General features: G+C 39.0%; 1 long non-coding RNA gene across 13 annotated transcripts in view; it reads left to right on the top strand.

Moving 5' to 3' along the window:
• Positions 1-921: 921 nt before the first annotated feature.
• LOC138831465 (uncharacterized) overlaps positions 922-14,469 on the top strand; it is a 44,221-nt gene continuing 30,673 nt past the window's right edge. For 12 of the 13 annotated variants that reach the window (XR_011373318.1, XR_011373322.1, XR_011373326.1 and 9 more), the window contains exon 1: positions 922-1,095. This is a non-coding gene — a long non-coding RNA (uncharacterized lncRNA). Of the gene's footprint in view, positions 1,096-13,996; positions 14,099-14,469 lie in introns of all 13 variants that reach the window. The other variant, XR_011373323.1, reaches the window with a different exon arrangement.

Below are 14,469 nucleotides of genomic sequence, written 5' to 3' on the forward strand. Positions count from 1 at the left end.
AATGAAACAAAATATTATTAAAATGAGTTTTAAGAGTTTTCTTGAGCATAGTCTGACCTTGCTGTGGAATTTTCTTGAGAGCTATTTGCCTACTTTATGGATATCCACCAATGTGCAGCCATGGGTAAGGTTTTGAGGATAGATGTGTTTGAAATGGGATACATGAAGAAAAGTCTAACTACAGGACTATTAACACCATCTCTTATTTGTATACGCATCCTATGTGCCTTCTATATGTAACACCTAGGATAGTATAGTAGTGAAATAATTCAGTGAGACTGTAAGAATTTCTTGTATGCCAGAAAAGTTCTACACTGAAATTGGCTTTGTCTTCTAGAGTAGTGTAGACAATAGTTTTCACTCATAATTTCTTTTGGGGGGGAGGAGAGGGTCCGGTCATGGGACCTGAACTCTGGGCCTGGACGCTGTCCCTCAACTCTTCAGCTCAAGGCTACTGCTCTACCACTTGAGCCACAGTGCCACTTCCGGCTTTTTTCTTTTTGCTTATGTGGTGCTGAGGAATCGAACACAGGGCCTCATGAATGCAAGGCAAGTGCTCTACCACTGAGCCACCTTCCCAGCCCCTTCACTCATAATTTCTTTGAGGTTGATTTTAATTCGTTTCATTAATCCGTCATTCTAAAAGGAAGGATTTTCTTTCTTCAATTGAGATATGTCACAGTGCTCTAATTTACTTGGTTTTTTATTAACTTGTGAAGAAAGAGGGCAAACAAATGTTTCAATATTAGTTTCAATAGTTAAACATTATTAAACTGGTTGCATTAATTTACATTCATTAATAGCAAATGCTTTTATTGCAAGCCATGCATTTTCTAATTAGGAATCTGAGGTTAATATGTTACTTAGGACTTAGGTAGGGATTTTAAATTTTATTAACTGCTTAATTCATCCTATTCTCTGGCTACAGTTGCCTTTCAAAGGTTTAGAACCAGAAGCTGTGACTGTTTTCTATGGAGGGACACTAGTCACTCACCTACTTAGAACGTCGAATAGAACTGTTTTCTATTGTGGTTGGAACAGTGTTGGCCTTTGATGCTGACATTACTGTGACCTTTGGAAATCATGTTAAGTGAGGTAAGGCAAGAACAAAAAAGCAAATGCTGCATAATCTCACTCGTGGTAGGACTTAAATGTTCAGAAATTGAGAATAGAACAGTGATTTTATAAGAAATAGAAGTTAGGAATGGGAATGGAGAGATGGAAAAATATTGCTCCGTATGTAGAGAGTTATAATTCAGTAGAAGTAACTTGTAGTGTTCATGGTAGACTGACTACGGAAATATATACATGTTTCCAAAAGAGCAATGAGAGGAGTTTGATTGCTTTAACAGAAAGAAAGTATAACTATTTGAGGATATAGGGTTACTCTCATTGTTGGCATACAGAAAAGCCACGGAATTTTGAGGGTTAATTTATATACCTTTCCATTTTGCCAAAGTTTCAGATCAGCTCGAATAACTTGAGGGTGGAGTCTAGGGGATTATTTAAATACAAGATCATGTCATCTACTAAGAGGAAGAGTTTTTCTATTTAGATCCCCTTAAAGTTTGCATCTTGTTTTATTGTTCTAGCTAGGTATTCTAATATTATACTGAAGAGGAATGGAGAGAGTGGACAATCTGTCTCCTTCCTGAAATTTGAGGAAATGGCTTTACTTTTGCCATTAAGTATAATACTAGTTATAGTATAAGTTATAATGTAAGTTTGTCATACACAGCTTTTCTTATATTGAGGAATGTTCATTCCATGGATTCCTAGTTTCTGCAGAGCTTTCTTAATAAAGTGGTGTTGGATCTTGTCAAATCTTTTTTCTGCATCTATTGAGATTACTATGTAATTCTTATCCTTGCTCCTGTTGATGTGATGTATTACATTTATTGTTTTGTGTATATTGAACCAACTTTGCATCCATGGAATGAATCCTGTTTGATCATAGTGTATGATTTTTTTGATGAATTGTTGAAGTTGATTGGCCAGGATTTTGTAGTTTTGCATTAATGGTCATCTGAGAAATGGGTCTTGAGTTCTGTTTCTTTGATGATTCCCTGTCTGTTTTGAGGATGAGGGTTGTGCAGGCTTCCTAGAATGAGATTAGTAGTGAACTTTCATTTGCATTGAAGAGTTGGAGTAGTATCAATTGAGTTCTGCTTCAAAGGCCTTGTAGAATTCAGCTGTGAATGCATCTAGTCCTGGACTTTTCTCTTACTCTCCAGTTTTGAATTTATTTATTTTTAACATCCTGCAGCATGGAGAGCTGCTGCTGCCATGCCGCAGAGGGTGGGGCCACCTCTGGCTCTGTTTACTCTGTGAAGAAAGTTGCCCTGCCTTGGATGGTCCTTCCCCCATCTGGAAAGGTCAACTTTCCCCAGTATGGAGCTGAGTGCCAGTGGTTGGGTTGCTTTGCACTGTTGAATGGCTCAGCAGTGTCTAATTCTAAGGCCTGAGGTATCTACTGGCTGCCCTGGCTCCGTCTTTGCCAATATGAAAGATGACATTCTTCTGGGATGATAGGGGAAGAGCTACCTTCCAAACTCTGTTTTGTGAGAAGGAATGGGAATGCCTTTTTGGGTACTTACCTTCCCTTGGTTTTTCAGGCTATCTGTGATCTGCATCCATCTGTGGTCAGCAGGATGAAGATTTTTGCTCCTGGTAAATTCAGACTGGTAGTGAATAGAAGCTGCTTGCACTCTGTTTCTGTCACCTTTTCCTCAGGCTCGGTCTACTGTTATGTTGGCAGCCACAGCCACTGCCACCTCGGTCACTGGTGTATGCTCAAATCTGCCTCCTTAAACAGGCTGCCTGAAATTTTCCTCTCTGGCCAAACTCTCTGTACTATGATGGCTCACTTGGGTGACTCTGAGCCTTGGATTTTTCACTGGAACACTAAAACTGGTTTCTTCATGATATCTCAGTTAGCTCCTAGGTGCGCCTCTGCAATCTTTGAAGTCCAAATTTTTTTTTAATTTTTTTATTGTGAAAATACTGTACAGAGGGGTTACAATTACATGGGTAAGATAGTGAGTACATTTCTTATCAATCATTGTAGCCTCCTCCTTTGTTTACCTTTCCCATCCATACCCATCCTCTCTCTCCCCCCAATTCTCCCCCCCCCCAAGTTGTAAAGTTCGTTTTCTACATGACGACTTGTACTTCTCATTGTTGCAACAGGTCCACCTGTATCCTTATTTAAACAACTTGTTTTTCCCCTTCCCCTCCACAAACTATACCGACATCAAATACAGTGAAAGCAGGGTTTATACTGTGGGGGAGGGACATACAAAGCAACAAAGAAATAATCTTATATATGCATTAGAAACAAATGGATGAAAGAAAAAAACATTAAAATACATATCTAAGGGTTCATTTTCCTCACATCATATTATCTGACCTTTTCTGCTTCACTCATACATATACTAGATATTACAAATAAGGGAAACCATGGGACCTATGTTTTTTTGGGCTTGGCTTACTTCACTTAATATAAGTTTTTTCCAAGTCTTTCCATTTCCTAACAAATGGGGCAATGCCATTCTTTCCGATGGAGGCATAGAATTCCATTGTGTATATATACCACATTTTCTTGATCCATTCCTCTGCTGAGGGGCATCTGGGTTGGTTCCATATCTTAGCTATGGTAAATAATGTTGCAATAAACATAGTTGTGCTGGTAGCTTTAGTGTGGTCTTGTTTGTGAGCATTTGGGTAAATGCCCAAATGTGGGATTGCTGGGTCATAGGGGAGCTCTATGTGAAGTCTTTTGAGGAACCTCCATACTGCTTTTCAAAGTGGTTGAACAAGCTTACACTCCCACCAACAATGCAGTATGGTTCGCTTCTGTCCACATCCCCTCTAGCATCTGTTGTTGTTAGAGTTCTTGATTTTTGCCATTTTAACTGGAGTGAGGAGAAAACCAGCAAGACCACAAAAAAGGCCAAGACACTGCACCCAAACTGAGAATCCAAGAACCATAGGAAGAACCCAGTTTTTGCAGCCCCCAAGAAGGTGGATAACATGGCAGGAACTCCCAAATACCTCTCAGTCCTATCTATCAACATTAACGGACTTAACGATCCAATTAAGTGACATAGACTGTCTAGTTGGATTAAAAAACAAGATCCTTCTATCTGCTGCCTTCAGGAGTCACATCTTGCCCATAAAAACAAACACATTTTCAATGTTAAAGGCTGGAGAAAAATCTACCAAGCAAACGGCCCCCATAAACAGGCGGGAGTTGCAATCCTAATATCAGATAAAATAGACTTAAAATTAAAATTTGTGAGAAGAGATAAAGAAGGTTGCCACATACTAATTAAGGGATCTCTCCTTCAGGAGGATATTACAATTTTAAATATCTATATGCCAAACAACGGAGCACCCAAATTTATCCAAGAAACACTACTTTCCCTCAAATCCCACATAGATCCAAAGACATTAATTGTTGGGGATTTTAACACACCACTCTCCTCACTAGATAGATCAACTTGGCAAACACTCAACAGAGAAACCACAGATCTAAACAACTGCATAGATCAACTAGATTTAACAGACATCTAACAAATATTTCACCCAACCGCATCAGAATACACGTTTTTCTCAGCAGCACATGGAACGTTTTCTAAAATAGACCACATTTTAGGCTACAAAGCAAACTTGTCTAAATTCAGAAACATTGAAGTTATTCCTTGCATTCTCTCAGACCACAAGGGAATAAAATTAGAACTCAACACCAAAAGCCACCAAAGAAAGTCCGGTAACACATGGATGTTGAACAACACACTGCTGAATCATGAGTGGGTCATGGAAGAGATTAGAAAGGAAATTCACAGGTTAATGCTATTCAACAAAAATGAGCACACAAATTACCAGCTCTTCTGGGACACAGGAAAGGCAGTACTCAGAGGCAAGTTTATAGCTCTGAGTTCCTACATCAACAAATTGGAGAGATCTGAAACCAACAATTTAATGAGACATCTGAACCTCCTTGAAAAAGAGCAGCAAGATAATCCCCAATCCAGTAGACAGAAAGAAATAATTAAAATTAAATTAGAATTAAATGAATTAGAATCCAAAAAAACTATAGAAAGAATCAACAAAACAAAGAGTTGGTTCTTCAAAAAAATTAACAAAATTGAAGTCTAAACATTTTTTTTGATTAAAAAGCAACTTCAGGAGAAGATATAGATGTATGAATATATGTATATGTATATATGTGTGTATACATGTATATATGTGTATATACACACATGTTTATGTATGTATGCACATATACACACGTTTATGCATGCATGTATATATGTATATAACATATATCCATGTATGTATAACATATATACATGTATATAACACATGCAACATATATGTAGATATACATACATAATATATAACATGTATATACATGCATATGTTGTATATGTATACATGTATATGTATATGTATGTATATATATGGAAGTGGTGCTGTAGCTCAAGTGGTAGAGTGCTATCCTTGAGCTGAAGAGCTGAGGGACAATGCCCAGGCCCAGAGTTCAAGCCCCACGACCGACCAAAAAAAAAAGAAAGAAAGTAAAAATGACTTGTACATTTACAGGACACTCACAGTCTGCAGTTTATGTTTATATATATCGAAATCCCCTTCTGAGAATATAGTGAAAGAACCAAGATATGGGAATTTAGTTTTCTTCTTTCTTCTGTTAGATAATATAGTAGCTTTCAAGTCTCTTACAGTTCAGAATACTCTGAATAAGTGAGAGAACATCTAAAGATAAAAATTACTAGAATGAAAGCAACTGGTTTTTCAATGTGTGTGTGTGTAAGTGTGTGTACTTGTGCACATAGTGGTGTGTATCATGCATTAAGCATGTTAGAAAGTACAGACATAGCTGGTGCTTGGACAGCAAGCCTTCTGACCTCTGAAATAACAGTGTTGCTGTGTTCGTTCACCTGACAAACTTCCTTCTGTTTGGTTTAAGAATAAGCACCTTGCTAGATTCGTTTAGGTCTTTCCATGTCACCTAGCTGTTTAATTTGTATCACTGGCTAAATGTCACGCTGAGCTGCTGAAACCTGCCTGTGTTGCATTACATTCTGTACCCTTTCATTCCATATACCTAGTTTATAAGTGGTTAGTAAATTTCAGGTACTACTGATTCATTCTGTGCAGCCAGAGGTGAAAAGTTTAAACTCTGGAATCTTTGTGAAATAGATGGTCATTCAAAAGGCAGTTTTAAATCTTTTATGCAAAGCTAAAAGATTAAGCCATTACTAGAATAGCATAAAATTGATAAAGGACCTCCCCAAACTGTAGTAAATAGCTTTTTCACTGTTTTATGATATAGGCGACTCTGAGTTCCTGTGTGTAGCCTGTGCTGACCTGGTAGATAGGTAAACATTTATTACTGGGTTTTTTTTCAGTTCCAATTAGGATGAAGAGACATTGATCTGTTAAGTTTATCTTAACCTGTCAAGTCTCCAGCTGACAAAGATATATCTGGATGGAAACTCTTTCCTCTGTTTATGTGAAGTTCTCACTTTGCATATTCTATAAACCAATACAGTCAACCCTATGTCACTTAGTTCCTGTTTCTTCTCTTTTTATTTTTATTTTTATTTTATTTTATTTGAGAACATACTGTACAGAGGGGCTACAATTACATGGGCAGGATAATGCATACATTTCTTACCAAGCATTGCAGCCTCCTCCTTTGTTTACCCTTCACCTCCCTTCCCCGCCTCCCCCCTCCCCCCACCCAATTATACCCCCCTCCCCCCACCCAATTATACCCCCCTCCCCCCCACACCGACATTGTAAAGCTGGTTTTGACATGACATTTTGTACTTCTCATTGTTGCAACAGGTCCACCTGAATCCTTAAACGACTTGTTTGTCCCCATCTCCTCCACATGTTATACTGACATCAAATATAGTGAAAGCGGGGGTTACACTGTGGGGGAGGGACATACAAAGCAACAAAGAAATAATCTTATAAATGCGTTAGAAACACATGCATGAAAGAAACGAAAACATTAAAATACATATTTAAGGGTTCATTTTCCTAACATCACATTATCTGACCTTTTCCGCTTGACTCATACCTATACTAGATATTGCAAATAAGGGAAACCATGGGACCTATGCTTTTTTGGGCCTGGCTTACTTCACTTAATATAATTTTTTCCAAACCTTTCAATTTCCTAACAAATGGGGAAATGTCATTCTTTCTGATGGAGGCATAGAAAAATTCCATTGTGTATATATACCACATTTTCTTGATCCATTCATCTACTGAGGGGCATCTGGGTTGGTTCCATAACTTAGCTATGGTAAATAATGCTGCAATAAACATAGTTGTGCTGGTAGCTTTAGTGTGGTCTTGTTTGTAAACATTTGGGTAAATGCCCAAAAGTGGGATTGCTGGATCATAGGGGAGATCTATGTGAAGTCTTTTGAGGAACCTCCATACTGCTTTCCAAAGTGGTTGAACAAGTTTACATTCCCACCAACAATGAAGTAAGGTTCCTTTCTGTCCACATCCCCTCCAGCATCTGTTGTTGTTAGAGTTCTTGATTTTTGCTGTTCTAACTGGAGTGAGGTGATATCTCAATGTTGTTTTGATTTGCATTTCTTTTATGGCTAGGGATGTTGAACATTTCTTCATGTGTCTATTGGCCATCCTTGTTTCTTCTTCAGAGAAGCTTCTCTTTAAGTCTTTCGCCCACTTATTTATTGGGCAGTTGTTTCTTTGAGGATTTGTTGTTGGGTGGTTTAATTTTTTGAGTTCCAAGTATATTTTAGATATGAGACCCTTGTCCGTTGTATGGCTAGTAAAGATCTTCTCCCAAACGGTGGGCTTTCTATTGATCTTGCTAGCTATGTCATTTGCCCTGCAGAAGCTCTGCAACCGTATACAATCCCATTTGTCCAATCTTTCTTTGATTTGTTGTGCTTCCGGGTCTCTATTCAGAAAATTTCGGCCTGAGCCAAGGAGACCTAAGGTTTCTCCTATTCCATCCTGTAATGTTTTCAGAGTGTCTGCTTTGAGTTCAAGGTCTTTGATCCATTTGGAGTTGATTCTGGTGCAGGGTGATATATAAGGATCTAGCTTTAGTTTTCTACATGTAGTTAACCAATTTTGCCAGCACCATTTACTGAAGAGGCTGTCTTTCTTCCATTCTATTGTTTTAGCTTCCTTATCGAAGATTAGATGGCTATAGGTCTGTAGGTTCATTTCTGGGTTTTCAATTCTATTCCATTGGTCCTGAGGTCTGTTCTTATGCCAATACCAAGCTGTTTTGATTACTATGGCTTTATAGTAGAGTTTGAAATTTGGTATTGATATTCCTCCAGCAGTGTTCTTTCCGTTGAGGAGCGTTTTTGCTATTCGGGGTCTTTTATTGTTCCATATGAATTTTTGGATTGCCTCCTCTATTTCCTTGAAGAATGAGGGTGTAATTTTGATAGGTATCGCATTGAATTTGTAGATAGCCTTGGGAAGTATTGCCATTTTCACGATGTTAATCTTGCCAATCCAGGAGCATGGGAGGTTTTGCCATTTTTTAAGTTCTGTGTTGATTTCCTTTTTCAAGATTTTAAAGTTTTCATCATAGAGGTCCTTCACTTCTTTGGTTAAGTTAATTCCTAGGTATTTTATTTTTTGTGGGGCTATTACAAATGGAGTTGCTTTCCTAATTTCAGCCACACTTTTCTCATTGTTGGCATATAGAAAAGCCATTGATTTTGGGGGGTTAATTTTATAACCTGCTACTTTGCCAAAGTTTTGAATCAGCTTGAGTAATTTGGGAGTGGAGTCTATGGGATTCTTTAAATACAAGATCATGTCATATGCAAAGAGGGAGAGTTTTATTTCTTCTTTCCCTATTTGGATCCCCTTTATGTCTGCATCTTGTCTTATTGCTGTAGCTAGGCATTCTAATACTAGATTGAAGAGAAGTGGAGAGAGTGGGCATCCTTGTCTTGTTCCTGAGTTAAGAGGAAATGGCTTTAGTTTTTCACCATTGAGTATAATGCTGGCTGTAGGTTTGTCATATACAGCCTTTATTGTATTGAGGAATGTTCCATGGATTCCTAATTTTTCCAGAACCTTCATCATAAAGGGGTGTTGGATCTTGTCAAATGCTTTTTCTGCATCTATTGAGATAACCATGTGGTTCTTATTCTTGCTCCTGTTGATGTGATGAATAATATTAATTGATTTGCATATATTGAACCAGCTTTGCATCCCTGAAATGAATCCTGTTTGATCATGGTGTATGATTTTTTGGATGAATTGTTGAAGTCGATTGGCCAAAATTTTGTTGAGAAGTTTTGCATCAATGTTCATCAAAGAAATGGATCTATAGTTCTCTTTCTTTGATGAGTCCCTGCCTGGTTTTGGGATGAGGGTTATGATGGCTTCATAGAATGTGTTCGGTAGTGAGCTTTCTCTTTCAATTTCATTGAAGAGTTGGAGGAGTATTGGTGTGAGCTCTGCTTTGAAGGCCTTGTAAAATTCCGCTGTAAAACCATCTGGTCCTGGACTTTTCTTAGCTGGGAGGTCTCTTATTGCTGTTTCTATTTCAATGCTTGATATGGGCCTGTTAAGCTGGTTTAACTCATCTTGGTTTAGTTTTGGCATGTCAATATTTGCTAGGAAAAGGTCCATTTCTGTCAAGTTCTCAAACTTATTAGCATAAAGTTTTGAGAAGTATTCCCTTATAATGTTCTGAATCTTGGTTGTTTCCGTGGTGATGTTTCCATTCTCATCTCTGAGTTTATTAATTTGGGTGTGTTCTCTCCTTTTTCTGATAAGGTTTGCTAAGGGTCTATCAATTTTGTTAAGTTTTTCGAAGAACCAACTCTTTGTTTTGTTGATTCTTTCTATAGTTTTTTTGGATTCTAATTCATTTAATTCTGATTTAATTTTGATTATTTCTTTCCGTCTACTGGATTGGGGTTTATCTTGCTGCTCTTTTTCAAGGAGGTTTAGATGTGTCATTAAATTGTTAGTTTCCGATCTCTCCAATTTGTTGATGTAGGAGCTCAGAGCTATAAACTTGCCTCTGAGTACTGCCTTTGCTGTGTCCCAGAGGAGCTGGTAATTTGTGTGTTCATTTTTGTTGAATAGCATGAACATTTGAATTTCCTTTCTAATCTCTTCCATGACCCACTCATGATTCAGCTGTGTGTTGATCAGCCTCCATGTGATACCGGACTTTCTTTGGTGGCTTTTGGTGTTGAGTTCTAATTTTATTCCCTTGTGGTCAGAGAGAATGCAAGGTATAACTTCAATGTTTCTGAATTTAGACAAGTTTGCTTTGTGGCCTAAAATGTGATCTATTTTAGAAAACGTTCCATGTGCTGCTGAGAAGAACGTGTATTCTGATGCTGCTGGGTGAAATGTTCGGTAAATGTCTGTTAAGTCTAGTTGATCTATGCAGCTGTTTAGATCTGCGGTTTCTCTGTTGAGTTTTTGCCGAGTTGATCTATCTAGTGGGGAGAGTGGTGTGTTAAAATCCCCAACAATTAATGTCTTTGGATCTATATTGGATTTGAGGGAAAGTAGTGTTTCTTTGATAAATTTGGGTGCTCCATTGTTTGGCGAATAGATATTTAGAATTGTAATATCCTCCTGAAGGAGAGATCCTTTAATTAGTATGTAGCGACCTTCTTTATCTCTTCTCACGAATTTTAATTTGAAGTCTATTTTATCTGATATTAGGATTGCAACTCCCGCCTGTTTATGAGGGCCGTTTGCTTGGTAGATTTTGTTCCAGCCTTTAACCTTGAAAATGTGTTTGTTTTTACGGGCAAGATGTGACTCCTGCAGGCAGCAGATAGAAGGGTCTTGTTTTTTAATCCAACTAGACAGTCTATGTCGCTTAATTGGAGAGTTCAGTCCGTTAACGTGAAGAGATAGGACTGAGAGGTATTTGGGAGTTCCTGCCATGTTATCCACCTTCTTGGGGGCTGTGAAATCTGGGTTCTTCCTAAGGTTCTTGGATTCTCAGTTTGTGTGCAGTTTCTTGGCCTTTGTTGCGTTCTTGTTGGTTTTCTATGTGTAGGACATCTTTAAGAATCTTTTGCAGGGCTGGTTTGGTGGAGATGTATTGTTTCAATTTTTCTTTGCTATGGAAGGTTTTTATTTGGCCTTCAGTTATGAAGGAGAGTTTAGCTGGGTACAGTATTCTTGGTTGATAGTTGTTTGTTTTTAGGGCATGGCATACGTCATTCCAGGCTCTTCTTGCTTTGATTGTCTCTGCTGAGAAATCTGAGGTAATTCTAATTCGTTTCCCTTTATAGGTGATTAACCTTTTCTCCTTGACAGCTTTAAGGATCTTTTCCTTGGTCTGGGTTGATCCTGTGTGGATTATAATGTGACGGTGGGATGTCCTATTCTGGTCTGGTCTATTTGGGGTTCTAAAAGCTTCTTGTATCTGAATAGGCCTCTCTTTTTGTATGTTTGGGAAGTTCTCTGCTAGGATCCTGTTAAACAAATTTCCTAGACCATTAACTTCTGTTTCTAGGTGCTCCTCTACACCCATTATCCTTAGATTGGGCCTCCTGATGGTGTCTTCCAGGTGTTGGATAGACCTATCATATTTCTTGGACTTGTCTTGGATGGTTGTATGTTCTTTCTCTATAATATCTAGGCTGTCTTCAATCCCTGAGATTCGATCTTGTGCATGGTCTAACCTGTTGTCAAGACTCTCTACTTTGTTTTTTATCTCTTTTCCTTCTAATTGGTCAGCTTTGATGGCTTCAAGTTCTTTGTTGAAGCTCTGTTTTAGGTCTTGTATGAATTTCTTTACTTCCTTAATTTGGTGTTCAGTGTTTGTTCTCAAATCACTTAGTTGATTGGTTATGGTTTCTTTGGACTCCCATTCCTTCTGTTGGGTTCCATTCAGCATTCCCTTTGTGGTCTCCCTGACTTCCTTCAGCTCTTTGTTAATGGATTCCATGAATGTCTTTAGTGATCTTTGTGTATTCTCTACCTGGTCTCTTAATTCGTGAATTACTCTTTGATTAGTTTCCTCCCTTCTGTGGGATTCCTGCAGTTCTCTTTGAGTGTTCTCTGCCTGCTCACGCCATTCCTCCCTTTCTCTTTGAGTATTCTCAAGTTGTTCACGCAAATCCTGTATCAGTTTTTGAGAAGCTTCCTCACGCTTATGATATTCCTGTATAATCTTCTGGGATGCCTCCTCTCTCTCCCTATCACGCTCATACAGAGTCCTTTGTACATTGTCAAACTTCTCATTTATCATGTTTGCTCTTAGTGTTTGTAGAGCTATTTGGGAACTCTCCTCTGGATTATTCTTTATCTGTTCTAATCCCTGATTATCAAGGTTGGGAATTGAGATACCCGAATTTGCCATTTTTCTTGTGTTTTTCCGGCTTACTCGGCCCATTTGAGATAAAGATTGCACCAGTTTTGTGCTAGAACACTATCTTAAGGCAACCATCAACCAAAGTTTGCATTTGTACAGTCAATAGTCTAGAGATACAATCTAGTTCAACAGATACATCTATTCAACATCAAACGACTATATGTTAAAGGACTTCGAACCGCAGAAAAGAATTTGGAAAACCAGAAATTATTAGGATTAGGGAGAGATGTGGGTAAAAAATAGGAATAGATTGGTGTGGGGAGGCACAGGGAGAGTTAACTATGTCCTAATCACAGTGCAGGAAATGAGTTGGGTAGGATGCAAGTAGAGAGAGAGAGAAAAAGAAGAGACGGAAAGGGGAATAAAGAGAGACTAGAAAAAGAATAGAAATGTAAAAATTAATGTTATTATAGAGGTTAAAAGACCGTCTATTTAGAGAGGAATGTGAATATGTTCAGAGAAGGGGAGGGACATAGAGGAGTTGTGAAAAGCTTTAAGGATGGGAACGGGAGAAGAATATATCAGAAGTTCAGTAGAGCTAGATAAAAAACAAAAAGATAATTAAGAAAGAAAGAAAAAGAGAAAGAAGACAAGAAAAGAAAGGAAAACTCTTATTCACGTATTCCTAAAATAAAAATTATAAGATGAGAAAAAAAAAAAGGTTACTGGAAAACAATTATTTTTTCAGAAGAGGCAAAGATTAAAGATTAATAAAAGTTTTAGAAGGGAAAAAAATTTATATATATATATATATATATATATATGGTAACAAAAAACAAAAAACAAGCAAAAAAAAAAAGAAAAGAAGAAGAAGAAGAAAAAAAGAAAAAAGAAAGAAAAAGAAAAAAAAAAGAAAAAGAAAAAGAAAAAAAAGTCTTTTGATTTTTTTTTTTGGGGGGGGAGGAGTGGGAAGAATCCTGTATCTCCCTTTTGTCTGCAACCAGTCTCTTGTTGGAGTCTCTGGTCAGCTTGAGGTCCTGTGGCTTGATTGGTTTCTTAAGTCGGTTGGTTGGAAGAGGCAGAAAAATGCTCTGCTTTACCCAAGATTTTGAGATCCCCCTCCCAGGTTAGTTTTCTGGGAGGGTGGTCTGCTTTGAGAGTCACAAAAGAGGGGGATGTGGTGATGAGGCTAGGTTCTGGGTAGAGTTGAGGCCTTTCAATATACAGTAGCTTTTCCCTGGGGCTATTTTGTGATAAAGCTCACAGCGCCCAGCCTGGAGCCATTCTCAGGGTTTCTGTTTTTCAATTGATTGTCGAGGCTGCTAGAGGGAGGGGCAGCCTCTGGCTCTGGTTACCCAGTGAAGCAAGGCACTCCGATGGCTGGAGCCTGAGCTGGGTGACTTTTCCCTGGATGGAGCTGAGTCTGGCAGGTCACTTCGCCGTTAAGTTCTTGTGACCTGCTAAATGACTCATTTTATTCCAAGGCCTGAGGTGGAGCTAGCAGCTCCTCCGAACTTTGTCGGTATCCAAGATGCAGATCACCGGTGCTGGGGGGGGAGGGGTGGCCTTCCCTCCTCTGCTCCCTGAGGAGTGAGGATGTCGGGCTTGTACTCACGCCGAGTCTTGGATCCTGGGTCGTCTCTGGTCTGCAAACAGCAGGATGAAGATGTTCGCTCCTTGTCGGTTCTTGTTGGTGTTGAGTAGAATCTGCTCGTCCGCTGCGTCTGGCTCCTTCGTCCCCGACTCTCTGTGTCTCAGGTATGTCTCCGCGGCGGTGGTCGCCGCCGCCGCGGCGCCGCCGCCGGAGCGGCAGCTGCTGCGTTTCCTTGGTGCCGCGGCCCCGCCGCCGGAGCGGCAGCTGCTGCGTTTCCTTGGTTTCCCCTCTCTTGTCTAACTCTCTGTCCTGTGATGACACACTTGGTGTGATTCTCTGGCTTAGGACTGTTCACTGGAACTCTAAAACTCCTTTCTATGCGAGAGCTTGTTCAGATTCCAGCTTCTCCTCCGCCATCTTCCCTTAACATCTCTCTTTAAATCTTTAGCCCACTTATTTATTGGACAGTTGTTTCTTTGAAGATTTTTTGTTGGGGGACAATCCCCCTTTTTAAAATCTTTTACTTGAAAAAATC

Source organism: Dipodomys merriami, unplaced genomic scaffold (assembly GCF_024711535.1).
Source record: "Dipodomys merriami isolate MVZ:Mamm:240054 unplaced genomic scaffold, mDipMer1.0.p SCAF_1979, whole genome shotgun sequence".
NCBI lineage: Eukaryota > Metazoa > Chordata > Mammalia > Rodentia > Heteromyidae > Dipodomys > Dipodomys merriami.